We start from the raw sequence: 21,138 nt of genomic DNA, 5'->3' as shown, positions 1-21,138 counted from the left end.
CCAGTACCAAAGCATTCTGCTGCAGTGGCCCTCAACGACTTCCGCCACGTTGCTCTTACTCCCATCATAGCGAAGTATTTTGAGAGGCTGGTCCTCTCCCACCTGAATACATGTCTGCCCCCAACACTGGACCCATATCAGTTCACCTACAAACACAACAGAGGGTGCTATCGCCTCAGCAATTCACCATGCCCTGACTCACATAACACGTATGTCAGGATGCTATTCATTGATTTCAGTTCTGTCTTCAACATCTAGAATCCCTTGGATGGGATCTACTGTGATCCCATCCAAGCTGATCTTGGCATTAGCCCCTCCCTCTGCAACTGGACCCTGGACTTTCTCACTAACAGACCACAGTCTGTTAGGATAAGCAACCACAAATCATCCACCCTCACTTTGAACACTGGTGCACCACAGGGCTGTGTGCTGAGTCCAATCCTCTACTCCCTCTTCACCCTCGACTGCGTACCTGTGTATGGCTCCAACTCCATAATCAAGTTTGCAGATGACACCACGTGGTAGGTCTGATCAGCGGCGACGATGAGACAGCCTACAGGGAAGAGGTACAGCACCTGGTAGTGTGGTGTGCCAACAATAATCTCACACTCAACACCCAGAAGACCAAGGAACTGATTGTGGACTACCGGCGGACTAGGAAAGGACACACACACACACTCCCATCTACATTGATCGGGACAAAGTGGAGCGAGTGACAAGCTTCAAGTTCCTGGGTGTCCATATCTCTGAGGATCTTTCCTGGAAATTTCCCATCTGGGAGACGTTATAGGTGTCTTCGCTGTCGCACCAGCAGACTCAAGAACAGTTTCTTTCCCTCAGCTGTCAGCCTACTGAACTGTAAACTCAGGCGCTGAACATTACATCCCACACAAACTTCATATTTGTATTTTATTTATTTATTTATATATATTTATTATTTTATTTTATTGTTTTCGCACATTCCCTTGCACATTTCTTGCACATAACGTCTACCTCCTGATGCTGCTTGCGCTGTTATGGGCACCGGCCATATACATATATTTACACATTCACATACTTATACCTCATTCTGTACAATGCACCTTCAGTTTATGCTTCTTTATTTGCACCTTGTACTGTAGTATAGACATTTCATCATAACTTTGCACTCAAAAACCCATATTGTATATTGTATATACTTACATATTTCTCTCTCTCTCTCTCTCTCTCTCTCTCTCTCTCTCTCTCTCTATATATATATATATATATATATATATATACATACTATATATACATATTGCTATTTGCACTTCTGGTTAGATGCTAACTGCATTTCACTGGCTCTGTACTTCTATTTTGCACAATGACAATAAAGTTGAATCTAATCATCTAATCTAAAACTAGTCCACTATGTCTCTGATATCTCTTTTAAGAGTGATTGCTTGATCTTCAGTTGCTAGTGATTTAAGGCAATCATCAACGTAGAAATTCCTGAAGGGCATCTGAGCTGCTTCTGGAGTTTCACAGGTTGGTGCTGAGTATGGCTGCTGCGTGGCAAGCTCCGATCCAATATTGCAGTTTTCTTTTTGTTTCTTTTTTTGTCTACAATTCTTATGTTTTTTCTTGATGTCGTCTTGATGTTGTCTGCCTTATTGTCTATGATAGCCAAACACTTTGGACATTGGTTCTGCAATAGCACAATGAAAACCAGACTTTAAATGCCTCAATTCAGATGGCATTCCAGGCAGCGTTATCAGACCACGTGCGAACAAACTGGCTGGTGTTTTACGGACATTTTCAACCTTTCCCTCTCCTTGTCTGTGGTCCCCACATGCTTTAAAATGTCCTCCATTGTGCCTGTACCAAAGCAATGCAAAATCACTTTTTGAAATAACTGGTATCTTGTTGCTCTGACCCCCATAATCAGCAAATGCTTTGAGAGATTAATCAGAGATTACATCTGCTCTGTGCTGCCTGCCTCACTGGACTTTGCTTACAGTCTGCTTACCGCAACAACCGCTTCACTTATGATGCCATTGCATCTACACTACACACTGCTCTCTCACACCTGGAAAAAAGGAACACATTTGTGAGAATGCTGTTTGTAGACTACAGCTCAGCATTCAACACCATAGTGCCCTCCAAGCGTGACATGAGCTTAACAGCTCTGGGCTTAAACAGCTCACTGTGCAGCTGGATCCTGGACTTCCTGTCAGATAGATGCCAGGTGATTAGAATGGGCAGCAACATCTCCTCATTAGTGACCCTCAACACTGGAGCCTCGCAGGTCTGTGTTATCAGCCCTCTCCTGTATTCCCTGTACACACATGACTGTGTGGCAACACACAGCACCAATGCCATAATTAAGTTTGCTGACGATATGGCGGTGGTAGGTCTGGCACTGACAATGATGAAACAGCATACAGAGAGGAGGTGCGCACACTGACACGCTGGTGTCAGGAGCACAACCTCTCCCTCAATGTCAGTAAGACCAAGGAGCTTGTGGTGTACTTCAGGAGAAAAGACATAGAACACAGCCCCATCACCATCAATAGATCACCGGTGGAGAGAGTCAGCAGCTTCAAGTTCAAACATCACTGAGGAGCTCACATGATCCGTCCACACTGAGGCCGTTGTGAAGAAGGCTCACCAGCGCCTCTTCTTCCTGAGATGGCTGAGGAAGTTTGTAATGAACCACCACATCCTCACACCGTTCTACTCCAGCACTGTAGAGAGCATTCTAACAGGCTGCGTCACCGCCTGGTACGACAACAGCACTGCCCTCAACCGCAAAGCCCAGCAAAGGGTGGTGCAAACTGCCAGACACATCATCGGAGGTGAGCTTCCCACCCTCTAGGACATCTATACCAGGTGGTGTGTGAAAAAAGCTCGGAGGATCATCAGAGACTCCAGCTACCTGAGCCATGGACTGCTCTTACTGCTATCATCATGCAGGCGGTAACGCAGCACCGATTCATGACAGCTTCTTTCCCCAAGCAACCAGACTTCTGAACCCTTGATCTTTCATGATCAGCACTACACTTTACTAATTTCACACTGGACTGTCATAAATTATATTCTCTCTTAACAACACACTGCCAACTGACTATCAACCGACAGCCTGAATGTCAATACAGCACAATACAACCTACTGTATATTAAAGAAAACATTTTGTATACTGTGTATTCTATATTTTGTGTATGTGAATTCTGTATTGTGTGTATTGTATACTTTACATTATTATTATTATTATTTGTATATTGTGTTGTGTGTAATTATGTATATATTAGATATGTAAATTGTGTTGTGAAAATCTGATGTTTGTTGTAAATTGGTATAGGTCTCATCACTGTCATGACTGCTGTATTGCTCGGAACTGCAGCCAAGACTTTCACCCACTGTTGCACTTGTGAATATGGTTGAGTGACAATAAGGTGATTTGACTGAGTGGTTCCATTAGTTCCATCTTCTGCTGTTCTTCAAAGAGCATAACATGAACAACTTACTGAAGATGTTGCACCGAACAGGTGTATGCACATCCTGTACTCCACTTAATTTTGATCTATGTGGTCCTCTACGTTGTATGAACTGTAAGATTAATGACTAATGTCTTTTAAGCCCATCCTGTATTTACTGCAAAGGTTCACATAGATGCAATTGGCCTTGTTAGTTGGCTGATGAAGGGATTTTTTGGCAATGAATTGATAGTCGATGTACTCCATTTCAAGAGTGTAGTCCATCATTAGACCGAGGTGATGCAGGCATTGATCAGTGAGGTGCATCGCAGTTCAATCTGGCTGGTAATTTCGGTGAGGTCTATCCTAAATCCAAGGTTCAGGCAATGGCATATATTTAGTGTTGGCATCAGTTCATCCTCTGAAGTCCATCGTAATAGATGGAAGTGATGTTTGACTAGCACCGGCAGCTATAAGTCATCATACAGGGACACGTAGCAGTGGAGTCCAACACGAAGCAGGAATGGAGCTGGGTTTAGCCGGTTTTGGTGATCTCAGGATAGGAGTCCCTAGGCATAGATGCCATTCAATTTATTGCAGTTATAGATCATGATCACTGTTTGTGGATTCGGAATACCTAACTAAAGCAGCCTAATTGTGAGTTGATGGATAAATTAGGTGTATGCATGGCTAAATAGATGAGTTTTTGGTCTAGACTTAAACTGAGTGAGTGTGTCTGCATCTCGAATAGTGTTAGGGAGACTATTCCATAGTTTAGGAGCCAAATATGAAAAGGATCTACCTCCTTTTGTGGATTTTGATATTCTAGGAAATTTTAATATGCCATAATTTTGCAATCTTAATGAACTTGATGGTATATAGTGTGTTAGAAGGTCACTTAAGTACTGCGGAGCTAGACCATTCAAAGCTTTGTACATAGTTAACAGAATTTAAAAATGAATATGAAAATTAACAGGTAGCCAATGTATTGATGATAAAATGGTGCTAATATGATCATATTTCTTCAGTGGCATGTACTACTTCAGGACTTCTTGGCATCTTTGTCATAATTTCAGGATAATCAGGATTAAACTACTTTGTCAGCAAATCCAATGTCTTCACTGCATATGGTCTGTCGTTTCTGAAAATGTATCACTTTTCAAAGTGCCATGGCCTTATGAGCATTCACTCCAATCAGTATCCCCACTTCAGCTTCAATATGTGGAAGACAAACTTCATGCAGGTAAGGCCCTTTCTGGATATCCTATTGTTCAGGAATGTTGCCTTTCTTCACAGATAAGTGTTGACACAATTGCTGTCACCAGCCCTGGTATATCCACGAGTTTCCTGACCCAATGAGAGAATAGCAGTAGAAGCTGTAAGGCTATTATCTTCAGACTTCTCGCTCACAATATCTTCTTGATTGATGACATGTAGGATACCTGGATGCTTCGATGAGCAATCTGGGCATGACATTCTTTTCTTGCAGTCTTTGCACTGATGTCCTTGGGTCAGACATCTGAAACAGAGAATTTTACTCTTTAGAAACTGAATTCTATCCTTGTATTCTTGTTCTTTAAGCTTATTGCAGTATGTTCCTTGCTACAGAACAAACAAGATTTTTGGAAGGCATGAACAGACTTCTCTGTACTCTGCCTCATCTGTTGTGTGCTTTCTATTTTGTCTCTTCCAGCTGGTGAAACATTTGTGGTGAAACAACTGCCTTGAAGCCACTCTTCTTCAAGCTCTTCCTCTCTGGAGACCTGGACTTTCCCTTTCTCTCATCTTTAACATCATGGATACCACAGAAGAGTGGGTCATTCATAACTTCAGCATTTAAGTCAATAAATTCCACCAAATCTTCAAATGGGGCTCTTCTTCCATTCCATTGATGGATATCAAATGCTGTGTTTCCCCAGTGTTCTCTAATTTTGAAAGGAAGTTTTGAAATGACCATCCTCAAGTTTGTTGGATTCTCCACCTCATGGTGTTTCTACATCCAACTAGAAACAAGGCATAGATCTTCATAGCCTTACTGTCTTCTATCTTGATCTGTGGCTATTTTAGAGCTTTCTCAATGTAAGCCATGATTATCTTCAGATCATTACCATAATGTTGCTGGAGGAAATATTTAGCCTCTTTGTATCTCCTCACAGGACTCCTATGTTCACAGGTGTGAACAAGAGCTTGTGGTTCTCCACGTGTGAACTGTTCTAGATAGTACAACGTGCCCTTTGGGCTGTTTGTTTTGTTCTCGATTGCATGCTCAAAGGCCCTCATGAAATATGTATTGACAAGAAGACCTCCAGAGAATACTGGCACATCTCTTTGAGGTAACTAAGACAAGCTCTGCTGCTTGACCAGAAACTCAGTTATTTCATTTTGGCATTGCATCGCTTGGTAGTCGTGTGTTAGCATTTATTTAAAAAAACAAATGTTATCAAAAATGTATTTGGTTAATTTCTGTGTGAATACATAGGCTATACTTCCGGTGTGCTGGACACTGGTAGTGTGTAGGTCCTTAAACTTTTGGCAAGCAGGTGACCTGAGGCTAACCTGTTTTGAAAGCATACGAGACTCTGTAACTTTGACCCTATTACAGTCAGAAAGGCAGGAGCCTTCGCCATGCTGCTGGAGGATCAGGATTTTAAGTTCTTTCTGCAAATGTTCCACCATATCATGCCGCATTTGGACCTCCTCTATGCCAAACTCTAGAAGGACATAGATTCAGTCCATATCAAGGGGAGCATCCAGCAGTTCCAGCAAGTCATACAAAAGATCAGGCAGTAGCTGTATTCCTTTTCCTATTTTTGTTGTTGTTGTTGTTGTTATTATTATTATTATGCTAACTTCTCTTTCTCCTTTGCAGAAATTCTCTCCATTAAATGGTTTACCAAATCAGTGTAGGTGGTTCTCAGCCAGCAAAGAGGTGCAAATGTGAACCAAGGGATCTCAAGAGGTGTTTAATGATTGAGTATTAAACTATATTTAACTTGACACAGTGACCGTCTAGGTTACATATGTAACCTCCGTTCCCTGATGGAGGGAATGAGACGGGTCTCTGAAGGCCCGTGAAGACCACTGAGAGATCCCAGGCGGGGAACAGGCTTGGCCGGGAAGGATTTAACCTCCGGGCGCCTCTTAGGAACCTGATGATCAAGTCGTGCTTACCCAAAGACTTGCCATCTACTGCGTCGTGGTGGGCCGCGATAGCAACAACATACATCTTCAAGGTGGATGGGGACAGCCTCCCCTCCAACCTCTCCTGCAGGATTAGGAGCACTGACCTAACTGCGCACCTCTGTGGGTCTTCAGCCCGGGAAGAACACCAATTTGCGAACAAGTGCCACTTCAGGGTGTAAAGTTGCCTGGTAGAGGGGGCTTTTGCTTGGCTTATCGTGTCTATGACGGCAGGTGGTAGACCAGCTAGATATTCCGCGTCCCGTCCAGGGGCCAGACGTGGAGTTTCCAGAGTTCTGGATGTGGGTGCCAGAGCGTGCCCCGTCCCTGAGAAGGAAGGTCCTTCCTCAGGGGAATTTGCCAGGGAGGGGCTGTTGCGAGGAGTACGAGGTCCGAGAACCAGGCCCGGGTGGGCCAGTAAGGAGCCACTAGGGTGACTTGCTCCTCGTCCTCCCTGACCTTGCACAGCACCTGTGCAAGAAGGCTCATTGGGGGAAATGCGTACTTGCGTAGCCTCGAGGTCCAGCTGTGTGCCAGCATGTCTGCCCCGAGGGGAGCCTCTGTTCGGGCATACCAGAGCAGGCAATGGGAGGTCACTTGGGAGGTAAACATACTTTTTTGTAAAGACTTAATATATTATTTAAATACTGTTTGTACCTCCAACAACTCCAAAGCATTGAAAACCATTACACTATGTAATGAATATAATGTCTTGGCATTATTGTAAAATATATCTGTAGTATTGTGTACTATTGTGAAATGGATTGCTGTGAACTGTATGCCAATGAATGACTTATGATCAATAATATGGTAGTAAACAATACATTGTATTCTAAAGCCGCTTTTTGAATGGTCTTATCAATGATTAACTCTTCTGCTATATATATATAATTTTTTTATATTTAAAGATAACTATGTATAATTGTTTCATCATTATATACTGAATTATTGTTATATGAGGGGCTCGTAATGTAATTCATTCGATAAAAATTGTAATCGATTGACAGCCATAATATATAAATATATATATGTCTTTAACTTCAGGATATATTCTTTGCTACAACATTTAAGCAATAATATTTTTAAATCATCAGGGACAAACACGTGAGAAGAAATGTACAAATGCCCAAAGAAGGTAAAATTGGACAGGAGGTATTTATTTTCATCAAAAATGACAACCTCATTTGTATACACTATAAAAACTATAGTCAAAGTACAGAATACAAAGTACAAAATACACATGTTAAAAATGCATTCTCTGAAAAACCTAAATATCTTATGCAGTGTTGTTTCTAAAACAAGATCAATCAAATCTATCTTGTTTTAAGGATTTTTAGATATTTTTACAGGAAAACAATACATAAATTATTATCAAGAATATGATTTTTGCCCTAATATCAAAGGTCTTACTAGCAAAAAAGAAATTATGATCCATCATGAATTTGCATGATAATAAAATATGATCGTGCCTGCTAAAGTGCATGAAAAATGGCTAGAAATATCATTTTAGCTTAGCGTAAAGCTGACAATATACACAAGGTTTATTTCTGTTTATTCTGCTCCAAACTTCCTTCAAACGTACTTCTTGAACGTAACTGTATTATAATTACCAGTGATCTAAATTGTAACTGTAGTGGAATACAGTTACTTCTATTTTGTATTTTAAATACGTAATCTCGTAACATATATTCCGTTACTCCCCAACCCTGGTAGTAGATTGTGTCACGGAGCTACTATTCACAGATAAAAAAAAAATTCTTTATGTGACAAATTCTGACATGCTATCACTTGGCTTGAAACCATCGTCATCTTCGTCTTGGTGTTCATACTCATCTTCTTGTCATTGAGATCCATTTTCTCACATCGAACATAAACTGCTGAAAATGTTCAATATTAAACTGAAACAAATTAAACCTTATCAGTAACATTTCAGCATTCAACTCATTAAACTCACTTAAGATCAGGCTAAGGACATTCAGTTTTCTTTCAACTGATCTCATTCATTGTGTGTGTTAAATGTGTCAATATACTTTTTCTTACATTTAATCCAACTGATTTTCTGTAGACTTTGATGTGGGCTTTGGTGCTCTCTTGTGGCCATCTGGAAGCACTTCAGAATGTACAGAGTCAGCCACCATTCATCTTCTTTAGAAAGCCAATATTAACAAAAACTGTTACAATTATCTCAAACTGCCACAGTCTCTTAGTCCTCTAAATATGCATCAAATTACACTTGTGAAAGGACTTACTCAATGTATAACATGCATTCAACAAAGGCAATAAAGACTCTTTTATATATCTTTTATATAAATTAAATAGGCTTCTTCACATTACTTTAGTTTTTACACATGATAGACCTTCACGGTAACTTTAAATCCTTTGATTACAGTCTTTCCAACATTCGCTGAGGATCGTGAACTTCGTTGAATGTATTTAGTGAAGCCAAGTTGCATACAAACACAAACATCCCTCAGCATTCATCCCAGTTTTTGACTTTGTGTTGTACCAATATTCTTTCTTTCTTGTCTCGGCCAAAGAATCTGACTCGAAAATAAGCTTGAAAATAAAGCATTGTTCTTCATAACCAGTCAATAAGGAAACAGAGCAAACCAATACAGCATAGAAGGGGGATGTTCTAGCAAAGAAACACAAATAATATCTAAACATTTTCTATATAAAAAACTTTTACAAATCAACAGGGGTGGAAAGAGTACTGAAAAATCATACTCAAGTAGAAGTACTGTTACTTCCTGTAGTGATATCTAGTTGGGAAGATCACTACTGAATTAGCCATGCCCCTAGGCCAGGGGATGTTAGTGGCAATTGGAAAATAAAGTTCAGTTACTTACATGCAGCTGGTGTGTGTGATCCAATTCTGTGTCTCCGCTCATCCACAACACAACATGGTGTCAGAAGTGGGTCAAACAGTCTCCAACAAAGATTAAAGCATCCAAAACATTAAAGAGAACTGCTAGAGAGCTGGAAAAGAAAGTAATACTGACATTTTGTGCTGTTTTCAGAGGAAAATAAGTACAACTAGCAAGCAAGCTAATCGGTACACTAATCTACTGTGTAACAAGTTCAGAGCAGGGGAGGGGTGTGGTTGCAACCTTGGTGAGTGAGAGAAAAAGGCAGAGAGGACACAGAGAGAGTAAATCTGATCGGAGGCTGAATAAAGAGCTCATATATAAAAAGTTCTGTAAAAAACAAACAAACAAAAAAACCTAGCAAGAGAAAATGGATGAATCACCTGCACCTGTGTCTTCATATCAAATCAGACCTCCTGAACCATTTGATTTTATAAAACCGAACGACTTTGAAAGATGGCTCAGATGCTTTGAAAGGTTCAGAGTTGCAAGTAACCTAGCACAAGCATCAGCTGTGCATCAAATTAACACACTGATTTATTGCATGGGAGACAAAGCTGATGAACGTGCAAACTATGACACTGTGCAGAGCAAATTCAAAGAATACTTAACAGGAAAAATAAATGTGATCTATGAGAGAGCGAAGTTCAACTCCAGAAAACAAGAGCCGGATGAGCCTGTCAATGACTTTATTACAGCACTGTATTCACTTTCCGAGTGCTGCGCTTTTGGAGCACTGAGAGACAGGAACAGAATCATTGTTGGATTGAAAGACACCAAACTGTCAGACCGCCTTCAGCTGCAAGCAAACCTAACTATGGAGAAAGCTTTTACCATGGCCAGACATAGTGAAATGGGGAGGAAACATCAGGCTGAACTCAGGCAGGAAGAGGATGAAGATCAAAAGTTAGATGCTGTGCAAACAGAAAAGTATAGTCAGAAGTCATTCAAAAAGCCAAATAAATTAGGAAAGGGAGAGCTCATCTTAGACAGCTGAAAAACGATAAGGAAAAATCAAAGAAATTATCCAGCTGCTCAAGGTGTGGAAAAGCAACATATCATGGAAAGGATCTCTGCCCAGCCACAGTTGATATATGCCACCAGTGCAGCAGGAAAGGCCACTACATGAGCCAATGCTTCTCAAAGACAATATTGCATGAGGTCCATGAAGATTGTGATTCAGACGAGGGAACAGCATTTTTAGGAGCTCTCGGTTCAAGTACTCAAGGTTGGTGCACAACTATTCAGATGCTAAATCAACGAGTGAAAATGAAGATGGACACCGGGGCAGACGTAATAGCCGTATCTGAATCTATCCTCACACTACTGGCATCAAACCGAAACATCAGTCTAAAGAAAACAAAGAAAGTGCTGATGGGACCTGGGGAAAATATACTGGATGTGAAAGCAGTGTTCTCCACCATTATCACAAAAAATGAAAAACATGTAGAGGAAGACATCTATGTGGCCAAAAATCTCTTCACACCACTCCTGGGAAGACATGCTATTGAAAAGCTCAACCTCCTTGCAAGGATTGATAGTATCACAGAAAATCAGTGGCAAAAGAAATACACAGAACTCTTCACAGGCTTAAGTGAACTAAAAGATGAATAGTGTATCAAGCTACAGCCCAATACTACACCTTACTCAGTCAATGCAGCAAGATGGGTCCCTGTTCCTTTAATAGATAAAGTCAAGGATGAGTTATCCAGGATGGAGAAGCTCTACATCATTAAGGTTGAGGGCCCAAGCGACTGGTGTTCTGGTATGGTTCCAGTTCTCAAGCCAGACAACACGGTGAGAATGTGTGTTGACTTGTGTTGAAACTGAACAAGGTTGATAGACGAGAGAAATTCAAACCTCAGTTGACCACACAATGGGTCAGCTAGGAAGAGCAAAAATCTTTAATTACGGCATTAAATCGTTACTCTTTTAAGAGGCTTCCTTTTGGAATATCCAGTGCCCCAGAGTTGTTCCAGATGAGAATGTGTCAGATTTTGGAGGGACTAGATGGAGTTGTGTGTCATATAGATGACATCCTCATCTATGGAAGGTCTCATGAGGAGACATGGCAATGAAGAAGCTGAAAATGGCCGGTGTAATGCTGAACAAAAAGAAGAGTGGATTTGCCAAGACAGAAGTCAAGTTCCTGGGCCACAAGCTTTCTTCAGACGGATTAAAGCCAGACCCAGAAAAATTAGCAGCTGTTAAAAACATGCGTGAGCCAACAAATATATCAGAAGTACATCGTTTTTTTTGGGAATGATGAACAAACTGTGCAAGTTCATTCCAGACCTCACAGAAAAAACAAAGCCATTGCATGACCTCCTTTCACAGAGAAACCTCTGGACATGGGATGATCTAGAGCAAAAGCCATATGCACTGCTAAAGAATGAGCTAACCAAAACCCCAACATTAGCTTTCTTTGATCCAAGCAGTGAAACCAAGATTGCAGCTGATGCATCCTCCTTTGGTCTTGGAGGAGTGATCTACCAAAATTGTGATGCTTCATGGAAACCAATAGCATATGCTTCCAGAGCACTAACACCAAATGAACAGAGATATGCTCAGATAAAGGAGACATTTGCTCTTGTCTGGTTCAGCGGTTATCTCGTAGGAAAGCATTTCCTTCTTGAAACAGACCATAAACCACTTCTGAGTTTGTTAAGCACAAAACATCTGGATGACTTACCTCCAAGGCTGCAGATGTTCCAAATGAGTCTCATGAGATATTTCTATGAGATCAGCCATGTTCCAGGGAAACAGTTTACAACAAAAGACACATTGTCCAGGTTGCCCTGTGTAAGCGATGTGACTGATGCTGACACAGCTCTCATGGAAGACACTGATATCTACCTTGCCCAAATAGGTAAAAGCTTCCCTATATCCCAAAGCCGGTTAGACAACCTCCACCAGGAGCTAAATAAAGACCCCATTTGCAGCCAGGTAATGAGATTCCATGAATACGGATGGCCGAGAACACCAGATGCCAAAGACAATGGCACAAGGTTGATTATTCCAGCTTGACTCCAAAGGTCTATCCTGCAGCAAATTCACCTGGCACACCAAGGAATCGAGAAATGTCACCAAAGAGCAAGACATTCTGTGTGGTGGCCAGGTCTAAGTACACAGTTACGAGCTGTGGTGCAATAATGTGCAGAAAGGCCTCCATAAATGGCACTGAACCATTACAGCCTACAGACTTCCCTTCATATCCTTAGCAGAGAGCTGCTACTGACCTTTTTGAGCTAAAAGGACAAAAGTACCTTCTCACAGTTGACTACTATTCAAGAGATGTTGATGTTGTTAAGTTATTATCAACGTCCTCTGGAGCCATAAGAGAACATCTCAAAGCTGTGTTTTCAAGGAAAGGGGTGCCTGAGGTATTGATCTCGGACAACTGGGCACAGTACAGCAGCACAGACTTTCATGAGTTTGCCAAAGACTATGATTTCAAGCACTTGACAAGCAGCCCAAGGTATCCACAAGGAAACGGAGAAGCTGAAGATGCAATGGAGAATGAAAGAGCTGTACAAACAGTCGAAAAGCTCTTGGGAAAAGCAACAGATCCATTTAAAGCTTTGCTTGTCTACTGTTCCACTCCAATTGCAAATGGCTACAGTCCAGCCAAACTGTCAATGTGCAGAAGACTGAGAACAAGCCTACCAATGTGGCCAACACTTCTTATACCAAAACTCTCAGACACCAAAAAAGTGAGGCAGTTTGAATTCACTCAGCATGCTCATGTGAAACACACACATGGCAAGAGACACAGAGCCAGATCTCTTTCACCACTCAAACCTGAGGACTCAATTTGGATTAGGGACCAATCTGTCACTGGGAAGGTGACCCAACAGCATGCTCCAAGGTCATTTGTCATTAAGACCTCACAGGGGAAAATCAGACGCAACCGACAAGCTCTGGTTTGTCTCCATTAAACCATGGTGGACGGTGGACCCACAGTCCACCATCCAGTTCCAAATCCACAGTCTGAGATACCTACTCAACATGGAATTTATACAAGGTCAGGACGTCAGTCTGTCCCACCAAGATGAATGGACCTTTAGTTAATGGCCAGTGACCACAGAGGCAGAATAATCCTCTCACTGTGCCAGGAGTGCTAAGGTAGTCTACCCTGACCTCCCTAGAGAGAGAAAAACAAGTTTCATGTTAAAAAGAGGAAAAAGAGAAATGTGAATGCTTATGCTGAAATGAGAATGACTTTAAAATGTAAGTGTATAATGGTTCCAGAACTATTTAAGAGAAGTAATGCTCGATTAATGTTAGAATAATATTTCAATGAAGGACTGAGAAATTGTAAAAATGTTTATGGTATTTTTATTGCCATAACAAGAAAATAAATTTGTTCAGTAAGTTCATTGTTTTGGGGAAGGGGAGATCTAGATGGGAAGATCGCTACTGACTTAGTCCCGCCCCTAGGCCAGGGGATGTTACTGGCAATTGGAAAATAAAGTTCAGTTACTTAACTGCAGCTGTGTGTGATCCCGTTCTGTGTCTCCGCTCATCCACAACACAACACTTCCCAAAAAAATGTAGTGTGAGTAGAGTAAAAGTAGCTGTCCTAAAAAACTACTCAAGTAAGAGTAAAAGAGTAGCTAATTTAAAAGTATTTATGAGTAGTGAGTATTGAGTACTGAGTTGCAAAACCTATTCCCCATTATAATGAACACTGTATGCCAACTTTTAAAATACATCACTTATTTATGATAAATATTACATGAATCTGATTCCAAAAAATAAAAGGGAGTCATGATAACAGAAATGAAAAGGTGAAAAAGTTATTTTCAATACACTGTTTTATACCTTTATGAATTAAAATGGTAATCAATGACATTAAAATCAGTTTATGTGTAGGGTCTAAATTTCCCTTAATGCCAACAGAGCGTTATTGTTGTTCATAAAACATGTTCAAACAATGCAAGGAATGCAAAACAAAATCTGGAAGGAACCAGGGTGTCCATGATGCTGGGCAGAGCCAGCAAAGGAGTACACTAGGTGTGCATAAGGGTAGGAATGGAATCAAGGTCTACTAACTTGGCGAGAGCTGGCTCAGGGGTGGTCAAGGCTACAGGTGTCAGCAGTGGGATGGTCGAGGCTACGGGTTTTGGTTGTGGCATGGTCGAGGCTACAGGCATTGGCTCTGGGATGGTCAAGTGTACAGGCATGGTGAATTCTGGGAGATGTAGTCTGGGGAAACATTTCAAAATAAGAGTCCTAGGACTCATTACGACTACACTACTAAAGCTAGGATAAAGCTTTAAATGGCTTTAAACTAACAACTTCAGCATTAAGGCTCATCACATCTGAGAGACACAATAGACTTATTAATTACAAAAATTCAAGGTGCTTACCTCTTACTGGTAAAAGTTTTTTGTTTTCTGCAAAAACTTGTTAGAAACAGCCCAAACCCTGATACTAGTTCTAAAGTGATATTTTTGAATTACTAACGCTTGGACGCATAATTTGGTTTGGAGATTCTGATCCATTGCGTAAGAATGTAGTTCCATGCACAAATGCGTTTTATATGACCTTACTCTTACCAATTTTTTAAAACGTTCTTGTTCATTGAACTGTTATATACAAGCAATATCACACTCGGTTTGATATAGCAATTGTGTATATATATATTTCATAAAACATAAAACATATATACCAATCAGCCAAAATATAGTGTAGGTCCCCTTCGTGCCACAAAACAGATCTGACCTGTCGAGGCATGGACTTTACAGGACCTGTGAAGGTGTCATATGGTATCTGGGGAATTTGGAGGCCAAGTCAATATCTTGAACTCTTTGTCATTTACATTTTTATTTATTTATTTTATCCAAAGCGACTTACAAAAGAGGAAAATATAAGAAAATTATCTTAAGGAGACAGTGGTATGAAAAGTGCCATACTACAAAGTTTCACTAGCATCAGAATGGTATTCAAAACAGATTAAATTGTTTTGAGCTAACTAAATACTACTACTGTTCCATTCACCTCGAAGAAGCTTATGCTATTGGATATACGACACATTCCAGCGGCTTTCTCTCCTTCTGCATGCCTAATGCAGATTACACCCCTGGGCACTTCGACAGCGCTACTAAGAGAGTATATTCCTTCTTCCGGGGGAAAGCCACTACAGACCCCCCCCCCATGCTGTGCCCTCTACCTACGGGTATGAGGCTGGCCAGGCCGGCGCTGGAGGCGATTTGGGAATTCAATGTGCACTGTCCCGCCGGGTAAATCTCAGAGGACCTCCCATTCCCCAGCATGCTCGTTTGTCCCCGTTGAGTTCCGAGATGAGACCAGCTCGCCTCATGGCCACCTTAACATCTCTTTCGAGGTTCTTCAGCAGGATGAGTTTTCAATCACTGCAACGGAGTGCGCACAGACGATGTCAGACGCTGAGGACTCGACTGGGCTTCCACCTTCGGATCTGCCCACCTAGACTGAGGCTGACACAGAGCTGACCGCTATGCGAGAACGCCGGCTCTTTTTCCCCTTTTCCTTCTGTGTTTCCGCAGCTGGGCAGCCCATACAAAGGGCTCCGTTGGCGTGTTTGTAAATTGCGGGTCAGCATTGAGGAATTTGAAGTCCGGCGAGTAATTGCCGAACCAATGTCCAAAAGCATTTGTCTGTCGTATACAATAAGGCAGACAACATCCAAGACAAAAAAAAACTGCAGTGTTGTTTCGGAGCTTGCAACGCAGCAGCCTTACTCGGCGCCATCTTGAGTTCTAAAGCTCAAGTGTCCTTGGGGATAAGTGTTCAAAGAAAGGGGGAATCTGGTGTCTTCAAGGTGCAATAGGGATCTGTGTACATTTAAATGTAGTTATTTAGCAGAGGCTTTTATCCAAAGCGACTTACTAATGAGGAACATAACAAGCAATTTGTCATACAAAAGTCAACAATATCTGCAGTGTTGCACTGCCAAGTTCTTACAGTGGCTAAAGAAGTAAAGGTTTTTTTTAAAAAAAAATGAATTGTTAAATAGGAAGTACACTTAATATGGATTGGTTAAGTGCTCACGGAACAGATGTGTTTTCAGCTGACGCGACGCATGCTCTATTCATCGGCGTCACATCTAATTCGCTCTAGGGGAGGTCAGGCGGTGCATGCAATTTGGCTGGTACACTAACTGCTCTGCTCCAGGACCTGCGAGGACACCAGTGTGTGTACACAAGGATATAGAAGCAGGATCACTTAGGAGAAGTGCACTCCACATTTCTATGGCAATTGTGATGAGGCTATATTCACACCAGGGGTACCTCATCATCTGCTGCTCAAACGAGGCTTCTTAAATTGCATCCCTCCTCTCTCCTGTCCACTCCCATTATGAGCCTGGCTGAGGGATGGCCCTAAGAGGTGGGGCGGTGAAGAAGACTTGTTCTATACTATAAAGTACAATGTAATATCTCACTGAGCAAGTCTCAACCTACCAAGCTCCTCTTATAAAGGAAAAATAAGAAGTTGTGTTCAATCAAACATGTACCTTCCCTTAAATGTTATACGTAGCATATTAATTAGAAGATGTTCTAAGAGCCATATCTGCTCAAAAACTGCATCATTTCCCCCGACTATGGCAGTAATAGACCAAAGTGTTAAAGATAGAGGCCTAGATCTAGTGCCAATTGCATTTAGTGCATAACGGTGAATGGTCTTTATCGATTTTGTTTGAAATTTGTGGAGTGATAGTATAATACAAAGGATCTAAGGAGTCTAAGTCCAAGGAGTATTTTGTAATGAATTCCCGCCTTTCTGCAAATATTTTTCCAATTATATTTTATCTAAATTATTTATTCCACTAGAGTCCAGTGAATATAAAACAAAGTATGCCTTTAAAAGCTGAGTATTCAGTAGGGAAAGGTCTATGTCGCCGAACGCTGGTATATCTGTATGAGACTTCGGAGATATGGAATTAACAAAATGCAGAATCTTGAATTATCCACAGAAATGTCCACTTTCAAACCCAAATTGCTCCTGGAGTTGGTTTAATGATATCAAGATTTTGTCCTTGTGGTGGTTTGCATTATAGATCTGCATTTGAGTCACTTAAATAATAATAAATAAATATTCTGTGCTGAAAAGCATAATCAAATTAATGAATAACACCTAACTTGGTCAAAACTAAATGGGTGTTGTTTTAAAGCTTAGAAGCTGGGCTTTGTAATGCATATAGACATTATAACTCTTAACAGTTGCTTTTTAAAATGCGATTATTTACTGTTCAACATACTGTCAAACATACAGTCAAAATATCATACAGATCGGAAAGGTCTCACATATAATACAATAAACATGGTTTCACTCGCAAACAAAATATATAGAGAGTAAAAGCCCTGAGAAAAAGCAGAGAAGTTTTTAAAAGATGTGGGTGTTTTTGTCATATATTTGCTTAACTGTGACACAATCACTGATCAGTGAATATGATGCATAGATCTTAAAATAATCTTGAAAAGAAAGACATTTCGGTTTTTGAAAAACAAATTTGAGGCTGACAGCTTACTCTGTTTAAACTTGCCTGGTTTAGTCGCTGACTCCCACAGCTCCCACATGGCATAGCATTTTACTCTGTTTCTGTATTTGAGTTTCCCAATAGATTATATAATTCAGTTATTTTGCTTAATCTAATTAGTTTGGGGCGGCACGGTGGTGCAGCGGTTAGCACTGTCGCCTCACAGCAAGAAGGTTGTGGGTTCAAACCCTGGTTGCTCCGGCCTTTCTGTGTGGAGTTTGCATGTTCTCCCCGTGTCTGCGTGGGTTCTCTCCGGGTACTCTGGCTTCCTCCCACCATGCAGGCTAGATTAATTGGTGTCTCCAAAAAAATTGCCCTAGGTGTGGATGTGAGTGTGAGTGTGAGTGTGAGTGTATGTCTGTCTATGTGTGGCCCTGTGATGGACTGGCGACCTGTCCAGGGTGTCCCCTGCCTTTCGCCCAATGTTAGCTGGGATAGGCTCCAGCCCCCTGCGACCCTGTACACAGGATAAGCGGTTGACGATGGATGGATGGATGGATAATTAGTTTGGATGTATTGATTGTACAGGGTTTTAGTGTGATAGGGGGTTAGCAGATGTTAGTGAAACTTCAGGACCAAAGCTCTGGACCGGCTGAGAAAGGGAATTGGTTTTCTTTGCTCAACTTGTGGATTTGCAGGACTTTCTAATGGTTAATGAGTTTTAGATATTTCCAGAATTTGATTGTAGGTCCTCGTGGTTGCACGGTTAGTCACCTCAATCTGGGTGGCGGAGGACAAGTCTCAGTTTGAGACTGAGTCAATCCGTGGGTCTTATCACATGGCTCGTTGTGCATGACAACGCAGAGACTCACAGTATGTGGAGGCTCATGCTACTCGCCGCTATCCACGCACAACTTACCACGCTCACCATTGAGAGCGAGAACCCCTAATCATGACCGCGAGGGGGTTACCCCATGTAAGTTACTCTACCCTCCCTAGTAACTGGGCCAATTTAGTTGCTTAGGAGACCTGGCTGGAGTCACTCAGCACACCCTGGATTCAAACTCATGACTCAAGGGGTGGTAGTCTAGTCATATATATATGTTTCTTATGCACCAAACTCTATATTGACATAAATGAAAAAAGAAAAGAAAAACTTTCTCTGCTGGCTCAAGGGAGGTTCAATAATATTTGAATAATTATCACTGTGTTTTAGAATATTTGCTCTGTGTAGTTGTAGTTACAAGTATCTGACAGCAGGTGTCTGTCTCTGCATTTAGAACTAAAAAAACGAACCGCAAAACAGAGCAGAAATGCTTTTCCCACTCTGTCTGTCCTGTTTTTCACTATGTTTGTGCTTGTGTGGCTGAGTTTGTATATGTATATGTATACACCTATGTGCAAGTGCTGCATAGTCCCGTATTTTAAAGACATTTGCTGACCTGAACTGATTGTCTCATGTAACTATCATTGTAAAATGAGACATTGATTTCTCCTCTATCTGCAATTGTAAACACATTGCACATCTGTACATTTTAATCACTTATCTTGTGATTAATTATGCAAGATATTTTGTTTTGAATTGTATTATGACAATACAATGGTATTTTGACTGTTCATTTAGAAAAATAAACATTTGTAGACCATTAATTAAAAATAAGTTTTAACTGTAAATAGTAATAACACTGTTAGACCATTTATTAACTCATTTCAGATTTTTAACCCTAAGAGTTAAAGTAGGTTTACTCCACCATGCATTTTACAGTGGTAAACCCACAACTCCTACATTACAGAAACTCTTCTAAATCTCAGCATAAAAGAACATTAAATACTTACAAATCTCCCCCTTTATTCATCTTGCACAAAAACACATAAAATTGAACTTCATTTTAACATTTACTCTCCCCATCATGTCTCATGCAAAGCATGCTGAGGGAAAAATCCATGGAAAATACTGTAAATTTACAGTTCACTACTGTTTTTTTGTATTATTAAATATTAAAAACCTCAAATATGACTGGAACTTCATCCAGCCTTCACCATATCAGAGTGCACATAAAAGCTGGATGTTTGCCAAGCGATGTGTCTCAATAATGTTACTCTGTGGGTAAGTGGTTAGTGCACATGCTTCATATTGAGCTGTGATGCTAGTTTGGGTGACATGGGTTTGAATCTGGCTTGGACATTTTCCCAATCCTGTTACACCCTCTTTCTCCCCATAAATTAATGATGTCTTTGTACTCTCTACTCTAATAGAACTAGCAAAATATATATTATAAAACGAAATATTCTGATGAAAATGTGAGGGTGGTTGCCAGAGCATTGCTATGCGGTTGCTAATGGCTACAAATTAAATATAGCATTCTCTTCTTTAATATACTGTAAGTCTAGGGGATTTTTGTTTGGCTATTTTATTATCCACTAGGCGAAAAGACAAGATATGCACCAAAGTTAAACATTTAAAGGTTTGTTCAAATTACTAACTCAAAGTATGAGCAATAGAAATGGTTATGCTTGCTTTAGCAAAGCACAACTAAAAAACATGTCACTCACATGATTACATTTACTGGCACTCTTATTGTCTCTAAGGACGCCACTCCTTAGAAATGTCTCTCTCAGTGTGTGTGTGTGTGTGTGTGTGTGTGTGTGTGTGTGGAACCTCTTTTTCACATTGACGTGATTGAGGGTGACAGACTGAAGAGAGAGAGAGAGTCACTGTAATGCAGAGGAGCTGTGAAATCAGAGCTGGGAGGTAAACCTATGATCTCACTGCACGGGGATCAGTCATTAAAACCAGCAGAAACCTGCTCTGCTCCAAAACAGTCCTGCTACTGCTTGGGTAGAAATTCTCACAGTCTTTAAATAGTAGCAAGATCAGACCAGTTTTAGAATTATATGTGGATCCGTAATTATTAAAAAGCCCTAAATGTAACCATTTATGCAATGGACATGAAGGATTCCTCAAATCATCTGGCTTGTTGAGGAGAGGTGGGCTATTACTTTTCTGACTTGTGATTTTGCACCTGGTAGATGATACAACGTGCAAAGCAAACCCATAGATTTATATCAAAGGATGGACCCAAACTATATCCTGAGACCAGCATATCATAGAGACTGGGGTTGGGGTCTTTTGACTTGGGCTACCTAGAATTACCATCAAGCAACCATCGAGAACACCTTTGAAACCACTAGCAG

This window comes from Xyrauchen texanus, chromosome 4, assembly GCF_025860055.1.
Source record: "Xyrauchen texanus isolate HMW12.3.18 chromosome 4, RBS_HiC_50CHRs, whole genome shotgun sequence".
Classification (NCBI taxonomy): domain Eukaryota; kingdom Metazoa; phylum Chordata; class Actinopteri; order Cypriniformes; family Catostomidae; genus Xyrauchen; species Xyrauchen texanus.
The sequence above is the reverse complement of the archived record's forward strand: the minus strand, read 5'-3'. Positions refer to the sequence as shown.